This window comes from Mustela lutreola, chromosome 6 (assembly GCF_030435805.1).
Source record: "Mustela lutreola isolate mMusLut2 chromosome 6, mMusLut2.pri, whole genome shotgun sequence".
Taxonomy (NCBI): domain Eukaryota; kingdom Metazoa; phylum Chordata; class Mammalia; order Carnivora; family Mustelidae; genus Mustela; species Mustela lutreola.
In genome coordinates, this window is record NC_081295.1 from 2,510,354 (window position 1) to 2,530,919 (window position 20,566).

The 20,566-nt window shown below is 55.0% G+C and overlaps 1 protein-coding gene across 8 annotated transcripts in view; it reads left to right on the top strand.

Annotated features, from left to right (window-relative positions):
- The window catches only part of RPS6KA2 (ribosomal protein S6 kinase A2), a 292,155-nt gene that overhangs the window by 191,759 nt on the left and 79,830 nt on the right, over nt 1-20,566 (top strand). The gene's annotated exons all lie outside the window — the stretch shown is intronic.

A 20,566-nucleotide genomic window follows, 5' to 3' on the forward strand; every position in this document is an offset into this window, starting at 1 on the left:
GATCGTTCCGTGGAGGACTTTTTCCTCTGAGCGCCGACACACACACACACTCACACACACATACACACTGTTGCTTTGGTTCCAAATATTTTCCCAGCTTGTCACTGGCCTTTCGGTGTTGTTTATGAGCTTGTAGAATTTTTTATGTGGCCAAATATTTGTCCTTCTGTTCTGCCATTGCTCTCAGACTTCCTCCTTCCCTCATCTGCAAACAGTGGAGTCTCTGCTCCTGTTTCCCCCATAGTTCACGCGGAGTGTGGGCTGGTGTGTGTTGCGTTCATCACCAGACCGTCCAGAGGCGTTTCGGTATCTGGTGTCTGCTGGCGGGGGACTGGCCTCGCCCCACTGGAGGAGGCTGGCTCCTGGCTCGTGGACTCGGCTACCGCGTCTGCAGAGGGGTGTGCGGGGTCTCTCGGGCCTCAGGCCTGCCCCGTCAGCCCAGCACTGGCCGTGTCTGCCCCGTGCTTTTGCCACTGCTGCAGACTTAGGCTACGGTTTCGTGCTCCGGAGGGCAAAGTCCCTCCCAGAATGCTTTTTACTTTCCCCGGATTCTGTAGCGTTCACTATTATTACTTTAGCTGTAGTTCAGATAAATCTGTCATGTTCAAATCCCCAACGAAAGCCTCATAATGTGGATTCGAGTGAGGCTGAGCACGCGTTCTGCGGAAGGAATGAGCAACACACGTTCTCCCAACTTGCCTTCCTCCTGCCTCCCGCGGTGGCGCCTCCGTCCCCAGCCAGACGCCCTGCCGTCCCTATTTTTAATATTCTGTTGCTCTTTTGAATGCTCTCTGGCTTCCACGTCGCCTCCACTCTCCAGCTAATTTTGATTTAAAAGCATGAATTGTGTGTTTCATTTCGCATCTGAACCCTCCGCCGCTAAGTCATGTCTGTTTGACTTGGGTGACGTTCTCGGGACACTGGACGGACGGATGGACGCGCCTGCCGCCCAGCTGCACTCACGGTTTGGGTTTCTATTTCTGTGCCCATTGCCTTTTCTAGACGATGAAGGGCACGATTAAGTAGTGAGAGTGATTATGTGTGTCTTTGTAAGTTCTGGAGTTTGGGGGGATCTTTTGTTTCCGTTTTTGCAGATGGGATACGAGAATCGGACATAAAAGCGTTGTCCCCGGTGTCGTCACTTTCTGCTGGTGGAGGGGCAGAGATGTCGTGGAGGCAGGCAGAAGGCGACGGGGACCAGACGGCACGACCCTCTGGTCCTCTTACTGATGGGACGGGGACTGCCCGTACTGAAAATGCCCCCGGCGGCTGTCCCCCGGGGCCCCGGAGCCTTGGCAGGGAGCCTCGTTTGGGGCAGAGACCAGGCCGACCCCCAGCTGTGTCCCTCGGAGGGAGCCCAGCACAGAGCAAAGGCGTCGGGCGGGCGTCGAATGGGCCGAGCGCAGGGCTCCCGCCGCGTGGCGCGGAACGTGGCCTCCGGTCAGCCCGTCACAAGCACCTCCTCCTCACACCTGCACGGCATTTCCGGAACTTCCTTCCGAGGGGCAACTGCCTCACCAATACTAGCGTCGTGACCCTCGGGATGCCCGAAGTAAGCAAGATGGGAGATCTCGTCGGCGAACCCGTCTCCGGCGGCATCGCTCCGCGACAAAAGCGCAAACGAGACTGATCTCCAAGGACCAAGGACGGCGGAATTCAGAGGCGAGGAGCCGCTCCCCAGCCGCGCTGTGGGTCCAGGCAAAGGTGCTTTTCAAGGAGACAGCAGCGACTCCGAGCTGGGGCACGTCGCTTCCACAGGGGTGCTTCAGGGACGCGCTACCCGTCCTTCCTTGTCCCGATCACGGCAGAGCCTCGTGCCGCCCCAGAGCGGGCAGAGAGGCCGGCATCTGGAAGACAGTCCGTGAGCCACGTGCCAGGCGGTTTCTGCGGCTGCCACGCCTGTGGTCCTCACAGGAGAGCATGTCCTCCGAGGGCCCAGGACACCCGCGAGCATGAGGCCTGGCGCAGGAGGCCCAGAATGACCGGCAGGCAGCTCTGAAGGGCGAACCAGTGGCGGAGCCCAGGAAGGACCCCAGCCCACCCGGACTAGACGCACTGACGGAAGGTGACTCTCCCTCTCCAGACCACGCAGGTCCTTCCACAGGAAGAGGCACCATGTACCCAGAGACGAGACGCAGAGATGCAAGAAACTCACAGCCCCGTCGGGGAGGCTGTGAAGTCCACGGACCCCGTTTCTGCACCTGCAGAGAAGGGATGTCACTGTCTGAGGGAAACCAGCCACACAGGACGGGAAGAGAGGCCTGACCGCGACCAGCCCGTGCTTCTCCGGTGGCTCTCCTGGGACTTGTGGCTGGAGGAGTGTGCCGGGCCCCAGGGAGAGACCCATGTGGGAAGAGAGTAACTGCGTACGAGCACTTATTTCCAGTCAACTTGCACTTCTCTTACTGACAGACTTTCCTGGCTGATTTGTTTTTTCAATGAATTCCTTTGTTAGTAAATCCAGAATATATTTTTGCATACGTTTACTATAGTGATTTTAATTTTTTTAATACACTAACACACATTATTTAGTAAATGAGGCAGGGACACTTACTTGTCCAAAATCATAAAAAGCTGGAAGAAGCAGAATTTAGACTGAAACCCAGATTTCCTGATTTGAAATATTTTCTTTGCACAAGACACACATTTCCTTTGCCTGCGTGTATCCTAGTATCCTGAATTTTGCCACAAACCTTCAGCAGCTCCCATCAGAGGAGGGCCTGCAGTCCGTGCTGTGGTCCCCAGCCACCCAGAGACTCGTGACCGTCAGACTCTGCCATGGACTGTAGCCTGGTGGATTCTCTGAGTCTGATGTGTTTCACAGACACGGAGATAAATTCAGCCCCAAGAAGTAATAGTCAGTAATGAACTCTGGATTCAATTTTTTTTTGATGTGACCCGTTGAGATCAGACATCCTTAACTTTGGGCTCTAGGGACATGTCTCTGCGATTAGGAACCGTCCAGAACATTCCAGATGTTTGTGCCTTGGTGCGGTTTTCTGGGATGCTGTGATTTCCTCCTGTTCTCGGGGATTTCTGTCCCCCCAGACAAGTCATTGCCTGCAACCCACTCCCTTTGGTGGCCGCTGAGAGCAGGGAGCGGTAGTGATGGGGAGACTCCCCGCGAGCAGGGGTCTGTCCTCCAGACTCGGGGGGCAGCCCCGCCGTTGGGCTCTCAGGACGCCTGCCCATGCTGCCTGGGCTCATGCCGCGTGGGTGCTGGGCTCCTTCCCCCGATGCGTTAGTTTCTAGATGAGGCTACAGGAGATTGGTATCTCCCAGCCATCATGTTGGCAGACCGTTGGCAAGTGTGAGCCGGTCACCCACGCCCTGAAGGGTGCTCCCCTCCTGGGCACTCCTGGTCTGAGAACTTCCAGGCGCACCTGCCAGCTCCGACGGGCCGTGAGTGTGCACTCCGCTGTCGCACAGCCCTCCACGGGGGCCCTGCTCTCCGTCCGGTGACCACACGGGCTGTGCCTCTCGTCAGCGGCCTGTCCCCTGCTGGCGCAGCGTGCTCTGCTTGAAGCCAGCCTCCTGGTCAAAAGTCATTTTCTTGAGTGACGAGTTCCTTTAGCATCCTGGCACTGCTCCGTATCCCCGGTCCGACTGTGCTCGCTTCCATTCAGCTGAGCCCTGGGATGTGGACCAAGATGAGTCATCGTCGTCTTACTTCCCCTTTGCCTGTTTGCTCATTGCTCAGACAGTTTTCCTTCTGGTTTTTGAGTCACTGGCACGGATCTTCTGGCGACAGTCTCCTTGTTAATCACTCGTGCCCGGGGCCGTAATGCCGAGATTCCGGGCAGACGCGCGGTGTTGGCGGCGGCAGGTGGCCAAGGGCCGAGCCGGACCGGAGCACAGTTCTCTGCTCCTGCTTGAGCCCGGACGTCAGCTCTGCCACTCGGGACGTGGCCGGCGTCAGTCCGGTGCAAGAATTTGGTTTTGGATGTAGCAAGAATGGTGCTTTGGGAAGGAGCATTGAGAGGGCCCCTGAGGGTTTAATAGGTCACCCCAGTAGCAGTAATTCACCCAACCCGTTCTGGAAGCTCCCAGCTCTTTGGACTAACAAGATCCTTCGGCTGACATTCACCATCTGTGAGTCATCGCAATCAGTGGGACCATCCCGCTGGCTAGTCCGCTGTCGGTGGAGTGAGGAGCCTGCGTTCTGTCCAGCCCCGGCACTGCCTCCAGGCAGGGAGTTGAGTGACCCTGGGCTGGCCTCAGCCTCTGTGGGCCTGGTTGTGTGCAGGGGTGAGTGAGGAGGGAGTGCACAGGTGGGAGGCGGCCTCGCCCTCTCCCTCCAGCCTCCGAGGAGAGGGCGCCCCTGCCGAGAGGCCCGATGCTGGAAGGAAGCAAGACTCCTTTTTGTGAAGGGCTTAGAAGAGTCCAGAGAGGGTCGAGCAATGCTCAGAACCACGAGGCCGGACCCGAGTGAGAATGTGGGGCAGGCAGGAGCGAGCCACTGCCGAATGCCACACCCAGTGCCCGCACCCTCGCTCACCTGGGATCCCCGAGTCATCCAGAGACAGACAGTGGCCTGGAGGCGGCATCTCCTGGGCCATCAGCGTGGCTGCCCTGGTTCCTCCGTCGCGGCGAGGGCGGGCAGGACCGCGAGGGACGGAGGAGGACCTGGGGACCGAGCCCTGGGCGCTGCCCCTTGTCCGGCTGGCGTGCGCGGATGCAGGGTCCTTCCAGAGACGCCAGGAAACAGCCTGAGAACACGTCCAGAGAGAATGTTCTGGAGCCACGCTGATATAGGCTCCGCCTTATCCACAGCAATGGGCGTTGGTGAGGCCGAGGACGCGGGGTTCCGGGAGCCGAGGGGTAAGTCTGTTCTGACCCGTGCACACCCCGGTCATATTCTAAGTTGTCCCACACCCCAGACGGAACGTGCAGGTTGATTCCCGAGCTCTGGTCTGGATTTGTGTGGGAACCCTGTCTGCTTTCTATCTGTCCCCCAAGACCCCAGGTTTCGTGTGTCTCTTGAGAGGTAGTTACAACAACCGTTCGACATCAAGACAGGAGAACTGTCCCTCCTGGCAATGTCCCTGCCCGGCATCCTGACGACTCCTGCGGTGGGCCCAGGGGAGGCTGGATCCACCAGGAATCCTGCGTCCTGGAGGAGAGCCCGGAGGACGCCGTCTCAGGGGACCCTGTCGGGGGCTCATGCCGGTTCTCCCAGGGCTAGAGTTCACCAGCACGTGCCACCAACGGCTGCTGGAAGTCTAGAGCGCCTGGGGCGGGCTGTTGTCTCCGGCAGGAGCAGGATGCCGGCCGCTGAGGAGCCCCCGGTGCTGAGCGCTCGGGCGGGGGCCGGCGCCCCCTGGAGGAGTGCAGTCCCCATGGGCCAGGTGTGGCTCGGAGGCCGAGCTCGCTCAGGGCGGCCCTCCAGGTCAGGCAACGGGACCGGACCACCCCCGTCCCTGCCGACAGCCACGCCGGCGCATGACATGCCTCCCGAGGGAAGCTGGAAACGAGACAAGAGCCCGGGGCGACGGGCGGATTCAGGACTTCGATTTTAAAGGCAGTTCCTCCTTGTCATGACTGTCTTCCAGCTTCTGGGGCGAACCCTTCCCCGCCGGAGTTTAATGACTTAGACCCACTGTGCATGTGGTCATTTAGAGGGGACGCTGGGGGCAGGCGGTGATCCTCCGCTGGTGGCTGGCACCTCGTTCGGAATCTGCTCTTCTCAGAGGCCCAGACCGGCCGGGACCGGTCCCGGGACGCGGAAGCTTCTGTACGATCCCCCGCGACCCTGGTGGCTCGGATCCATTGTGTCCTGAGAGGGAAAAGGGCTTGTGTTCAGCTCGTGTCGGTCGCTGAAGACGTTAGACCATGAAACACGAAGTGTGGCTTCTTAGTGAGATCGCTGCAGAACACCCGTTTTCCTGTTTTCTTTTTAATGTCGGGGGTTCACGTCGGGAGCCTCGGAGAAGAATAAAGTCTAACCCACGTAACACCAGAGGCGCTTCCTACTTCTTCAGACCCGCGATACTGAAGTCCTGACGGCGTCGGAGGCCCGGCTCACCTCACGGGGACGTCAAGCAGGAGTCCAGCAAGAGGGCGGATCGTTCCAGAAGCAGGCCTCCCCCGCCTTTATCCAGGAGCCGCGGGTTGCCTGCTTTGTTCCCCACTGGAGCCTTTTAATGGGGAGCTCAGTACAAGCTTCTTGAGAAGTCGTTAAAATGATCATCCCTGAAAACACCTTCATAGTCCTCACATGAGCGTCCACACGCGGACGGGGTCACAGACCCTGGAGCCGCCGCCTTGTCCGCATCACTCAGGTCTGCTGAGACAAGAGCTGGCTGCTCAGGGCCTCCGCGGAAGGTGGCGTCTGAACGGGAGGGAAAGGCTATCCTTGGCCCTGGGGACGGGACGTTCTAGCGACCACCGTGAGCAGGTGTCTTTGAGAACATGCAAAACGTCCCCGAGTGGAAAGTTCTGGAGCCTCTTTTCCGTCTGCACAGCCTGTCATCCGTACATCAGAAAGATGCCCATTTTTGTAGTGTCCGAGTGAGAACGCTTACAGCAGAAAGGGAGGATTTGAAACACTTTGTATCAAACAGCAGAGGTGAGGAAGGCCTGAAAAATCAGCTCTCAAAGGAGGAAAAGTCGTCTTGCAATTTGTCAACTCTTGTGATCATTTCCTTCGGAGGCTCTTTAAAATGTGGGGCCTATAGGGTGTCCGCGGGGCTCCGTCGGTGAAGCGTCTGCCTTCAGCTCAGGTCGTGATCTCAGGGTCCTGGGATCGAGCCCCGCATCGGGCTTCCTGCTCAGTGGGGTCCTGCTTCTCCCTCTGACCCTCACCCCTCTGTGCGCACCCTCCCTCTCTGTGTCAAATAAATAAATAAAATCTTTAGAAAACATCAAATAAGATAAAATCGGGGCCTCCATGCCGCCGCTGGGGCCACCACCATGTCTCTGGAGATCCCGGAGAAGTTCTAGCACATTCTGCGAGTACTCAACAGCAGTATCGGTGGGCAGTGGAAAATAGCCTTTGCTGTCACTGCATTAAGGGCGCAGGGCGAAGACGTGCCCGTGTGGTGTGGAGGGCGGCGGACACACCGGGTGGGGGTGGTCACCGGTGTGCAGAGTCCGGAATCCGCCCCACTGGATGGCCACAGACTGGCTTTGGATCAGACAGAAGGACACGAAGGTGGAAAACAGGTCAGATTCGGGTGCAGACGGCTGTGCCACTGCGGGGGACGTCGTGTCCCAGGTCCGCACGCCAAGACCACGGGCCGTCGTGGCCGCTCTGTGGGGGCGTCCAAGCGGAAATAAACGTGTAAGCCTTGTCTGTTAATAAGTAGTTCATCCACCGGAAAGATGAAGTGAAGCTGGAGACGCGACAGAAACTAGTAAACGTGGGAGCAGACCACAAGCTCCTCGCGTGAAACAGCGGACGGGTAGGACGGATGCCGCCTGGAGGGGCCGGCGCTTTGCGGAGTGAGCTGCGGGTCCCCGGGTCCTGCTCCCGCGGCTCACACAGGCACAGATGTCCCATTCCGCTGGGGCCGCTGACGGGGAGAAGGTCGCCCTTCTCCTGCTGGAGGACCTGCCGTACAGCCCCGAGGACGGCGCGGCTGCTCGGATGGAGTGTTCCGGGTCGAGCCGATGTAGCATATTTGAGCCCAGCATGCTGCAGAAGTTGGTAATTTCGCAGGGCCGTTACGGAACGGGGGCTGTCCCTCGTGCAGTATCTTAGCTACCTGGCGGGAAATTCTAGAAACAAGAACTCCCTCAACTCATTTCAAAATCAGGCTTGGTAAGGTACCGGCTTATCTTCATAAGACCTGGGGCTGCTCTACATGCAGGGTCCCTGAGCCGTGTGCGTGTGTGTACATGCGTGTGCGTGTGTGTGTGCGCGTGCATGTGTGGACCGGCCGTGACGGCACCCGTAGGGGCGTGGTACGGAGTCTCCTCGGCTGGACGTCAGTGTTCCATCCTAGGTCAGCTGCGCCCTGACGGAAGCGCACACCTGGCTGGCGGGCTTGCTCTCCTGTGCCAGGGAGCGGCGTGGGACCTTTGAGGACCGCTGCGAAGGAGACAGCGTCCACACTGTCCCCACATGTCCTCTACCTCTCATCAGATGAAGCCTGGTGCCTCAGCTCCGGCTCATCGTCTCTGACCACTACCCCCTTCCTGAGACAGGGGGCGTCTCCAGACCCCGGGGGTGATTCCGTCGACAGCTCCCGGCCCCACTGCTAATTGCGCGCACCCACGCTCATGACCGAAGAAAACACGGGAAGCTTTGTAACACGCTCTGCTTGGTAGAGCTGTCCTGCCGTTTGGGCATACGGTAGTCACAAGGCTTGAAACAGAGGTTAATATTTGCACAAACTCGTGAAAATTTGCAGAACTCTTACCTGGAGAAAGAGCCAGTCATAATTTCCCGGGTAGCCATTACTTGGAAGGTTTGAAGGTTAATAAGAAACACCCGTCAGTCTGGGGGAAGGAGTAGCAGAAACCCCCCTGAGAACTGTATCAGGTGTCGCAGTGATGGTAGCGCCGGGGACTGGGGCCTGGACTCACTCCGCGAGGTCCGTCTGCGCCACACACGCACAGGCCTGCTGCGAGGTCAGCCACTGCTTCGGGGCGGCCTGCTGGCCGGAGTGCGTCCTCAGACCCACACCCTTGGTTCCCACAAAGACTTTGACCTAACCCCATGTGTTTTCCCGCGGAGCGCGCTTCTGGGTGAGATCCGAGAACACATGCAATCTCAGTGGGGTTTGCGCTCGTGCTCGAAAGCCGTCGTTCTGGGAAAGAAGAGCAATTCGGAAACGTTCAGACACAGAGGAAAGTAGACCGGCTTTCTTTTTGAGAATATAATTGCCGCAGAAGTTGGCCAAGTCTGTTCCAGGCAGCACCCCGTGTTTGGCTCGGTAACAGTGGCAGCGACCACGAGAGGAGCCAGACGGCGACTGTGTGACGATCGCGTCGGATCAGGCATAGGAGAGACAGGTGCGTGCTGCTCTGCGGAGGGGGCTGCGCGGGCAGGGCTCCTTCCTATCTGCCCGGGACCCCTGGGCTCACCAGCACCAGCAGAGGTTGACGCTCTGTCCGAAGGAGTCCTTTCCTTCTGAGCGTTGTTTCGTGTTAAGGAGTTTAACCAGAAACAAAAAGGACTGTGAGTCTGTGGCCGAGATCCCAGACACCTGCAGCATATGAGTTCAACTGGGAGAACTTTATTTTTCAGTTTCTTAAAGATTTATTTATTTGACAGAGAGGGGACACTAGCAGGGGGAGCAGCAGGCAGAGGGAGGGTTGAAGCAGGCTCCGCACGGAGCGGGGAGCCCAACGTGGGACAGACGCTGGGATCATGACCTGAGCCGAAGGCAGAGGCTTCACCAACTGAGCCACCAGGCGCCCCGTTCTTTTAGGATCTTGTGTATTTGTCCTGCTGGGAGAGTGTTAATTCTGCAGTATTGTATTAGTGCGCTCTTCCACTAATGGGACCGCTGGGCTGTAGACTGTTGGCAGAGCACGGTAGGTCACGTGTCCTGGCCTGACCTCAGAATGCACAGACAGCTGCCGAGGGCCTGCCGCTGCGGCCGGAACCAGAAGGCAGGGGTTGTGTGGTTGGACCGTCCCGACTGCGCCACCGAACGAAGACCTGCTTTTCCCTGTGCCGGGAGATGACCGAACTCTTACGCCTCAGTTCAGACGAATAGCCTCGACATACAGGGCTTTGTCTCCTTTCTCGGGGGTGAACAGTGCATATGAGTACTAGCGCTTCAGAAGATCTTTAGGATTGTCTCCTCCGTCCGTTGGGTCTGCGGCAGACAAAGGTGTGATCTAGAAAGGCAACCAGATTCCACCCAGAACTGCTGACTGTGGCTGAAGCATTCTGGTGAAACCAAGCTGGGACAGGCGTTTAAAACTTTTATAATAGGATTTCTTGGAATTTAGAAAGTCTCTGTGAGAGAAGTGATGACTCCACATGTGCGGAACATTCCGGAGCCCATGTCTGACGCCTGTCAGTAGGTTGGTGTGGTCGCGCTCCATGTGTGGTTCTGCAGACCAGACTGACGCGCAGAGCAGGGCATCCCACTCTGCCAACGTGGAGGGCCAAACAGTGCCAACCAGGAGGGCATTTTGCTGCACATTCTAAAATCACCCGGAAGGTATCCACTGATTCGCCTACAAACGCTTGTTGAGTCAGTGCGGTGTCGGAGGGCGCCCCGAGAGCTAAGCGCCGAGAACTAACCTCCCCAGCTGGGCCGCTGCAGGAATCCCCTGAAAGTGCACTCCCCCTGCACGGAACCTCTGTTTTCTCCGAGAAGCGCTTGCCACGTCCCTGAGCTGCTTTCATGGGGTAACCAGGAGCTTTAGGCAGGGGAAGTCTGTCTCCTACAGGAGGTGAAGCTGTAATTGTCCAGGTTGCCCGGTGGGCGCTATCATGGCTCTTCCGGTCCTCCGTGTCCGGTGTTCTGCTGACGGCCGTGAGCTGCTGTGTCAGAGACCCTCGAGAAGGACGTGCTGCAAAGACCTCCGTGACACGCTCTGTCTGTGCTCGTGACTGCCGGGAGCCTGTCACTTCCAGCTCCTACCGCAAACACGACCGCATGTGCGGACTTCAGGGCAGCTTGATTCCCTTCGATGGCACTGTCCTGGGCAGGTTCTCCCAGCTCCAGGCTTCAGCCGGGGCTGTGGGGTGAGGCCAGTGGGGCATTCCAAACCTGAAGCTCTGCCTGTTTTGTTTTTTAGCAGAACATTTTGTCATCTTGAAAATGTCAATTAAGATGGTTCAAAAACGGACGGAGGGATGGGTCTTCGGCTAACTTCTTTGAATGAGGTTTCTGTCCAAAAGTTTCTGTCTTTTCAGCAATTTTGGAAATTGGTAAAAAGTTATCTGTACCTTGCTGCTGAAATTATTTAAACTCATTTCGACGTTCACAGTTGTTTTCTGTCTGGATTCTGTTTGTAAGAATGATCGGGATAGGAAAATAGAGCGCACACAGCAGACCTGCTCCAAGAACCCCGTTCCGAAAGTCTGATCACCAAATCGGCAGTCTCCTCGAAGCGTAGGTGGGACGATCTGCTTCTGGCAGGAAACTGGAAAAAGAGCCAGGACCGGAGTGTCGGCAGAAATGGTTCTCCTCCATCGCCCCGAACACCGAGTCCTGAGATGGGCTTGTATCCTGGAAGGCCGCTCACATGGGACCGTCCCTCAGAAATGCAGGGATTGTGACACCCCCCCCCCCCACACACACACACACTGCAAAACCGACCTCGCTTGATTTTGCTGGGATTTCTACTCATGACTCTTCAGGGAAAAAATGTAAACTCTGGTATTTATAGCTACAAACCTTTTTAGGAGAAAGTTATCATACTCAGCTTGGTTGTCTGATTAGCTGTAGCGGACATTCATCCATCTCCAATCTCACTTTTAAACCAGCTTTTGTGAGGCGGTTTCCAGTTGAGTTTGCACCACCCTCCCCACGTACCTGGCGTCCCAAGAAAATAGTCTGTTAACTCCCTGGCCTCCCGCCAGGCTGGAAAGTACGCTCTGGTCTCCGCCGAGCGCACGCCTCTGGTTACCATCTGCACCCTGGTGGGGAATTTTGTGTTAATCCCCAAGATGAATCCTGCATGTTGAGTATAAAAATTTTAATAGCTTTAAAAATATTGAGCCTTTCTTCTTCACCAAATGGCAAGTTTCTTCTTTGCATCCAGAAATGGTATCCAAAGTGTTTAATGCTGGCTTCCGTCTTTTTGTTTTCTTGCAGCGAGATTTTATCTGCTTAATTAGCTCACAGTTAGTTTTGCCTAAACTTCCCATAGTGCGTCGGTGTTGCTGGGGAGGAGCACAGTCGCTGAACGTGGGCATCTCACGTAGATGGTTATTTAGGTGACTTTACTGTGTTTTAGATTTCCTTGTATAGAGACCTGGGTCTTCTTGATCACGTTTGTATTTCTTTATAATGAAATTGAGAAAGCAATGGGAAGAAAATGAGTCATTTGTAGTCCTCCAATTTTGCCACCATTAATGCCTCAAAATATTTTCCATAAATATTTTCTTACACATCTTTTAAATATCATGATCACCATCGTGTACATAAAATTCATAGACTGCCTCCTTAAATTTACAATCTCGTGATAAGACTCTTTCAGTGTTGCCAAATGGACTTCAAAATCACTTTAAAATTTTTTTATTCTCAAATAATTACACGGTTGCAGGAAGTTACAAAAGCTAGTAGGGAACCCCTCTCTGCCTTTCACCCAATTTCCCTGCGGGTGACACGTCGTGTCACAGTGCGGCCGTGTTAAAGCTAGGGACTTGGCGTGTGGTGCCATCAACAGACTTCGATCGGGCGTCACCAGGTGTGTGTGTCTTTGTGTGTCTGTGTGTATGTGTGTATTGGTGTCTGTGTGTTGATGTGTGTGTCAGTATGTGTCGGTGTGTGTCTGTGTGTGTGTGTGTATATCGGTGTCTGTGTGTTGATGTGTATGTGTCGGTATGTGTCGGTGTGTGTCTGCGTGTGTGTGTGTGTGTGTGTGTGTGTGTGTGTCTGTGTACAGTTGAGTTTCATTACACACGTAGATTCATGTAACCACCACTACAGTCAGGACACAGAACTGCCTCATCTCCAACAACTCTTCCATGGACACACCTACACCATTCGCTACCTCCGACAACCCCTAATATGCTCTTTTTCTCTTTAATTTCGTCATTTCAAAAATGACATACAAAGCAAATCCTGTGAATACAGCCTGTGGAGGTCGGCTGTAGTTACTCCGTAGGATTCCCCGGCGATTCACCCAAGTGGTGCGCGTCTATAGTTTGTTCTGTGTCACTGTGCGATGATCAGTCTCGGGTCTCTTCGATATGCCTCTCCAAGGGCATCTGGGTTGCTCCCAGCCTGGGTGTTTCAAAGAAAGGTTTTTATATGCACAGAGTGTTCATTCCTCTGGGATTCTATCCAAGGAGGTGCATGTTGTGAGTGCATTCTGTAAGAACGTCCCAGTGGCCCAGTGGCCCTATCACTCCCTTCCCTGCCGGCCATGGGGGTCCAGTTTCTCTGTGTCCTTGCCAGCATTTGATGTTATCAGCGTTTTGCTGTTTACTGTAGTCGCTGATAGGGAAGTAGCTGTGTCTTATTGCAGTTTTACATTTCTCTGATGGCTAAAGATGCTGAGTATATTTTCATGTGGCTCTTTGCGTCCATGTATCTTCTTTTGTGAAACAAATGTTCATCTCTTTTGCCCATTTTTTAATCGGATTGTTTTATTTTACTGTCAAGTTTTGAGAATTCTTCATGTTGTGGACACAGACCTTTGTTGGGTTTGTGTTTTATTGGATGAGTGTTTTGCAAGGGTTTTCTCCAGAGCCTCTGGCATCTCTGTTCTTCTTCTTCGCGGACTCTTTCCGAGCAAACATGTTAAATTTTGATTAAGTTCAACTTATCAATGTTCCCTTTTAGGGATCATGCTTTTCGGGGTCCTATCTAAAACCTTCCCCCTAGCTGTAGGTCCTGAATCTTTTCTACTAAACATTTTATAGTTTTATGGTTACATTTATATTTCCGATCCACTTTTAGTAAATTGTTGTAGAAGTTATGGGATTTAGGTCACTTTGCTTTTATTTTATTTTTTTCCGTTATTTTCCCTTGGGGTCTACTGGTCTAGCACTCTTTGTTGAAAAGACTCTCCGTCCTCCATCGGATTAACTTGCCATCGCTGTCTGAGAGCAGCTGGGCGTAACTGGATGGGTCCATTCCAGGGCTCCCCTTCTGTTCCGTTGGCCCCCGCGTCTGCCCCTCCCCGGTACCGCCCTCCCGCCATCACTCCAGCGACCTTGTCAGCCGGCACACGACTCCGGTGACTCCTTCCGCTTGGTCATTCTTTCTCAGAATTGTTTCTAGCTGTGTCTGGTTTGGGGCATTTGCACTTCCGTTTGAGAATGAGCTTTTCTACACCTGCAGAAATGCCTGCTGAGGTTCTGATACGAGTTGCGTTATACGTACGGATCAGTTTTTGGAGAATTAAACTCTTCACTAGGTTGCGTCTTCTGCTCTGTGTCTACTTAGCTCTTCTCTGATTTCTTTCTGCAGCATTCTATGGTTTTCAGCACACGGCGACCGTATGCCTTTTGTTAGGTTTCACCCAAGTATTAATTAATTAATTAATTAATTAATGAATAAACTTGAATAAGTAAACAAGAAATACATAAATACTTCAGTCTTGGAGAAAGTGATATTCAGATAAACAAAATGTTCTCTTTGCTGGAAAAAGCCTGACGTTTGTCCCACCGGCTCTCACCGGGGTACGACTGTAGCTTCCTCAGCAATACTGCCGCTGTGGGCTGTCATCACGTAGGCTCCTCATCTGGGATTTTAAAGCCTGTGTTTTCTCTTACTGCTCAGTACATCCGTTTCCGTGCTATGCGTCTCAGACCCGACGTGTAAAGGTTCTGAGGAAGAGGAAGAGAAGCAGCGTGGTGGTAACTGTCTGTTCGGTGAGCTCCTGCCGGGGGCCCATCACCCTCCGCCGGTCTTTACTGGGAGCTGATTGAAAGTTGTGCAAAGGAATAAGGTCGTCAGCCCCCTTTGTGCGCCCATCCTGCTGCCGCAGAACACCACCATCCCCCCAGAAGGCCGTCGGTTCCTGGAGGAGACGTCCCTGGGGCTGGACCCAAGGCTCACGTTTTCCAGCCACACCCAGTCATGAGGCTCTGCATCAATTCACATCTGCAAACCGTGCCTTTCTCGGCTCGCGTTAGAGATGACCCACGAGCACCTCAGCAAAGGCAGCTTTGGAGGACAGTGGGACGGCGCCACAGCCCCGTGCCTCGCGCCTCACGGACGCTGCTTCCCCGGGGGCCGGGGCAGGGGGCCCTCCCGGAGGATGGACAGGAAGGTGATGGGAGGGGACAGCAGGTGAGGGCGGCAAAGCCGGACCGCTGCAGGGAGCACAGAGGGGAACGTTCACCTCACTTCGGCAACCAGAACTAACAGGAGTGGAGGCGGGCGAGGGCAGGATTGGGGATGGAGGGGCATTGCCTCAGCCGCGTCTCCCGTGCCGCCTCTGCGTCCTTCACTCCGTGCTGCCCCGACGCCTGGTGCAGATGCCCCGTCCCGGCCCAGTGTTCCCGGCTGTGAGCTACCCCGGTGACAGCGCCTCTCTGCTGATGCTTTTTCCCTGGGAAGAAGGGCACGCAGCATCCCGGGAGGAGTGCGAGCAGCGGGCTGCGTGTGTCGGCACAGCTGCCCGGCCCGCCGGGAGTTCTGCGGCCCACGAGCACCGGGTCAAACACACCTGTGTTTCCTACACTGGCAACGAGCAGGGTGGAAACAGCCCTCGGGCAGCTGAGCCCATCTTTCCCCTGCTCGGGTGTCGTGTGTCCCTCTCCTGAAATTTCAGAGCTTCTGTCCGCTGTCGCTGTCTCAGCGTTTCACCGGCAGTTTCCTTTCTCTTCCCAGACCTCCGCCTGCCTTATCACCTCCCTCTGTGCAGTTGTGGATTTCTTCCTAAATAAAGCTATCTCTGTTTGGTCTGGATTCCAGCAAGTGATAGGACCAGCGTGGTTTCCACTCATGTCCTATACTAAGTGGCTCAGCTTATTTTTGCCCCTGAGAGATGGAGAGGAAACTTCCTGCAGACATGGTGTCCCGAGAAATGGATGGGACAAACGCAGGGGCCTGGTCCCCGCACGGCGGAGAGAGCAGACACGCTGCCCAGGGCAGGTGCAACGCTGCTCCCACTGGGCCCGGGCCTGCTCCGTGGGCCGTGGTGCTGCCTGCAGGGTGGATCCAGGCCCCCGATGCGCTGAAGGAGCCCCCCAACCTGTCTGAAAGAAGGGGGTCCTTCTGGCTCTTAAGGTTTGTGGTTCTGGTCATTCTCACGTCATATTAGCGCTATGAACGAGGCCATCCTCCCCGGGGTTTCCGCAATGAGCCGTGTGTCTTCATGGGTCCAGCAAGCTCTACTGGGAACGAAGACCCCAAACCTACAGAGACGGTTCACTACCACCCCCCCGCCACCCCACACCTCCCGGGGCCCTCTAGAGCCTCCGCTCTCAGCTGTACCTCCCGGAGGAGACACAGACAGCTGTGGTGGTTTTTCTCTGCCTCAGAAGCATCCCCAAGCTGCTGCTTCTAGCAACTCCCTAGACTGTGTTGCTAAAACCAGTCTATACTACTGGATACTGTCTACGTCTTTACATCTTTCTTAAAATATGGAAATGCTTTAGTGAGTTGGGAAGTTAGTAGCAAATATTCAGAGGCCAAAACCGGTGTTAGAGGGAGAACCCAGAACGAGGGGCGGTGAAAGCTGACCGCCTCCGTGGTGACAGTTGGCAAAGCTCTGAACTTGAGGAGGCCTCCTGGCCTCACAGGGCAGGTGCAGGTGACAAGTCCCAGTGGACCTTGCACCCACCCCTGCATGAAGAAAGACCTCAAGGAGGACACGGGACCCTGTGCCCCCAGACGGCTCTCACACACGCGGCTGCTGGTGATGGGCCTCCAGGGTCGGAGTCCTGGGGAGAGGTCCCGTCCAAAGGTTGGCGTAAAGGTTGGGGTGAGGTCCAAGGGGGTGATTCCGGGGGAGAAGGCCATGGACTGAGGCGGGGAGATGAGGAAGGAGGAGCCAGAAGGATGGGGAGGTAGGAGGGTCCCAGGGAGCAAGACGTCCCGGGTGCCCGTGAGGGAAACGTCCTGAGGAAGACAGAGTGGTGGGTAGCTTGGGGATCTGACCCCCGGGTGTAGCGCTCTGTCCGGACTTGGTGTGAGATGGTGGAAGCCAGAGCCAGTGGATAGAGGAACTACCGGAGACCCTGAGTTTGGAAAATCCCTTCAGAGTTGTGTCTGCCCCCGGGGTAGCCGGGAGGGGGCACCGGGGGACAACGGAGAGGTTCACACTTACGTCGGTGGGAAGCGCTGGAGGAGGGAGGACGGCTGGTGTGGGCCGGGAGCTCCGAGCAGCCCCGTTCTGCGTCCGAGCCAGGACCTCGTCCTCCGCAGGGTCCAGGCCTTGCCCACCCCCACCCCAGGGTCTGCACATCTGACGAGCTCCTTGCTCCCCCGTGGCTCTGACGGACTTGCTCCCAGCGACGCAGAGGCTAGGCCCTTTCTTGTTCTTTTCTACACTTTTATAAACCACCTGTTTCATCATCCATCTGTACCCTTCGCGGGATTGATATCCTACCTGTGATTGGTGATTTCTGCAATGAACTCGCCCCCTGTTCTGGAGGTGAAGCTGGCACTTGCCCAATTTTTATGTTCTATGTCTTTATCATTAATAGTTCACAACTTTTAATCTGCGCATGCTTTTCACAAATATTCTCCCTTTCAAAATGACACGAAGGGCGCCCGGGTGGCTCAGTCAGTGGCGCGTCTGTCTTTAGCTCGGGTCATCATCCCAGGGTCCTGGTATCAAGTCCCGCATCGGGCTCCCTGCTCAGAGGGGAGCCTGCTTCGCCTCTCCTTCTGCCTCCAGCTCTGCCTACAAGTGCTCTCTGTATCTATCGAATAAATTAATAAAATCTTTATAAATAAATAAATGAATGAATGAAAATCCTCGGAACGGAGGATTCTCTCAGAAGGGGACCTTTTGAGGGCGGAGCGGGCCGCTGTGAGGTGTTCCCACCTGCCGCCTTCTTCAGTGCCGCAGCCCACCAGCCCCGCCCGGCTCTGCTGGGTTACCTGCCCGACAAGCTCTGGGACCGTCAGAAGTCCAAACACAATTCAAGAGGGATTTTAAAAATTCATTGTCACACATTACCTTGTCACGTATTGATGTTACATAAACCGTCTTCTTCTCTAGCTTTTCTCTCTCACATTAGAACATTTTTGAAACCCTCTTGCTTGTGAAGCAGGTACCACTTTCTCCTCACCAAATTTCTCAACCTATTTAAAAAAAACCCTTTACAGGAGTCACACTAGAAACCAAACGTTTAGTGCCCTGTGTAGAGCATTTAGGGACAGAGTTTATTTTCTTAAAGGAATAATATTAAAATCCACAGAGTTCTAGATAAAATAGCCTGTGTGATAACAAAGAAAAGGCATTTATTTCAAAATGAGACGTGGGTGTCGTTGTAATTCTAGATGCCCTTTTGGGCAAAAATCAGCCAAAAAACAGGACATTCTATCTGGAAACAGGGCAGACATGCCTGGGCATGGCCCCCTCGCTGCCTGCATCTGCGTGTTTCCTGCGACCCGGGCCCCTGTGGTCAGCGTCGGCTCAACCTCCCCTCCCTCCCCGCCCCTCCCCGCTCCTCCCCTCTTTCTTTCTTTTAAGGTTTTGGGAAAGAGAAAAACAAAGTATCCTCAGGCAAATTCAAGCCAAAATGTCACTAGAAAGGCAAAACTCCGGAATCTAAAATGGGGCACCCTCGGGTTTTGCTCTTAAAGACCTTCCCGAGCTCACGCAGGAGGAGAGCCGCAGCGCCAGTGATCAGGGGACGAAGCCCCAGGTCTCCGAGCCCCTTCTCAGAGGGGAACTAGCTGTGGGCTTGGGGTACGTTGGCTCTAAGTTCTTGGGCAGCGAGAATACACCACACTTGAAATGCTCGCAGAGATTTGTTTGTTTGTGAGCCGTGGGTCTGACACGTAAGGAGGGAACGGCTGCAGCGGGAGGGGTGCGGTGGGCGGGAGGAGGGGCCGCTGGGGGACTGGCCCAGGTCTGCGTCCCGCGACAACGGTGTGAAGTCGGCTTCACCGGCTGGCGCTCCGGGGAGCGCGGACGCGGTGGGGATGTCCAGGGCCCGGGCCCAGGGGGCTCCCACAGTAAGTGCGCCACCTGACAGCGTCCCAGTGGCGGAGGGACCTCATTTACTGCCACCGAGGGCCTCCGGCTCTCCGCAAAGAGGGCCTGAAGAGGAGCAATGATCTGGAATCGTCATGAAACACACACATACTGTGAAGTGTGGTCGGGGGAGATCGCAGCAGCTGCGCTGAGAGTCCACGCCTTGCACCGTCCCCCTGCGCCCGTGCTCAGTGTGACTTGGACTTTCTACTCAGCGTGTGACTTTGTTAACAAAGCTGCGGAAAGATGGGATTTGGAGAATTACGACCTTGTTGGGGCGTGGGGACTGCTTTACCACGGCTGCGTGATGGAAGTTATTTCAGGAGGGAAATCGGATTCTGGGGGATGGACCGCGGCGTAGGGCGAGGGCGGTCAGTGGGCTCGTGGCTGGAACGTGCTGGGTTAACAGAAAAGGGGCTGGTCCAGGAGGTCCGAGGCGTTAGCGGGCAAGTCGGTAGCCGTGACTTCCTCCCCAGGCTGCAGTCTAACGATACCCCCGACGGGTGGCCTGCGCTCCAGGTCCTTACTTATTCCAGACCTGATCACAAATCAGTGACGCTCTAGTAGCCGTCTCCTACCCACGCTCCTGGAACCTTATGAACGAATCAAAAAGCATCCATTTTGGCTATATTCATTGTTTCTGCTTACAATCAGAAAAACCATCGCTTGTACAAATATGGCAAATCCTCAACGAGGTGGAAATTGGAGCGTTCTCTCTCCACCGGAAGAGAAAAAGTGACATGACATGTTCCCGCGTAGGCAGATTGCTTGGGGTGAGGTGTTGCAGCGTGTACGACCCCACTCTATGTTTTTAAAGATTTTATTTATTTATTTAACAGAGAGAGATCACAAGTAGGCAGAGAGGCAGGCAGAGAGAGAGGAGGAAGCAGGCTCCCCGCTGAGCAGAGAGCCCGATGCGGGGCTTGATCCCAGGACCCTGAGATCATGACCTGAGCCGAAGGCAGAGGCTTAACCCTCTGAGCCACCCAGGCACCCCCTCACTCTACTTTAAAAGGTGTCCAGTGCTGGTTACACAGAGATAAAACAGTACAGTTCATAACTTTTGAGAAACTGAAATTTTTGTACATTTTAGAGAGACCGTTGTAATGTAATCTATTGTTATTCTGATTTCACTTGAAAGTGTCTGCTGTTGGACTAAGACCCGGCGAGAAGCCGGGCGTCCCAGCGCTGCGGGAGTGGAAACCCATCTCCCACACGCGCGGCTCTGGGCCTCACTAGGACTGAATCTCTACTTCAAAACCATTTTCTAAGGAATGAAAGAAACAATGAGAAGTCCCGAGTGCCCAGAACACAATGTGCTTGTGATTACTGGTCGCTATTTTTAGACGAGCTTCTCGGCCCACCCATTCTGCTGGTGTTCAGCACTTCGCCCAGTGCCAAGATGACGGAGCAGGGGTAAGCGCTCCGATGGACGGAGGGGCTGGAAAGAGAGTCTGGGAGAAGCAGAGCCGGACTCCGCAGCAGCAGCCTCCGGTGTCAGGAAAAGCGCCTCCTTTCCAGGTTTCCAATTTCCCGTTGCTGGCGTCGGGCGGATTCCCAGGGTTATAAGTGAGTGATGCGTCTTTGGGGACAGGAAGTTCTTTGATGAAGAAATCATGGTGATTTCTGTCAATGTTTTCATTGAAAGATCAAGGGCTTTTTTTCCTACTAGGGAATCTTGCTTCTGGACTGGCAGAAAAAACCCTATCTGACTGCTTCTTCTGAAACATGGTCCCTGGGAGACCAATGAAAAGCACTTGGCATTAGCTGAGCCGAAGACATGCTTCAAGGAGGAGAAAGAGGGCGCGCCTGCATGTCACAAGCC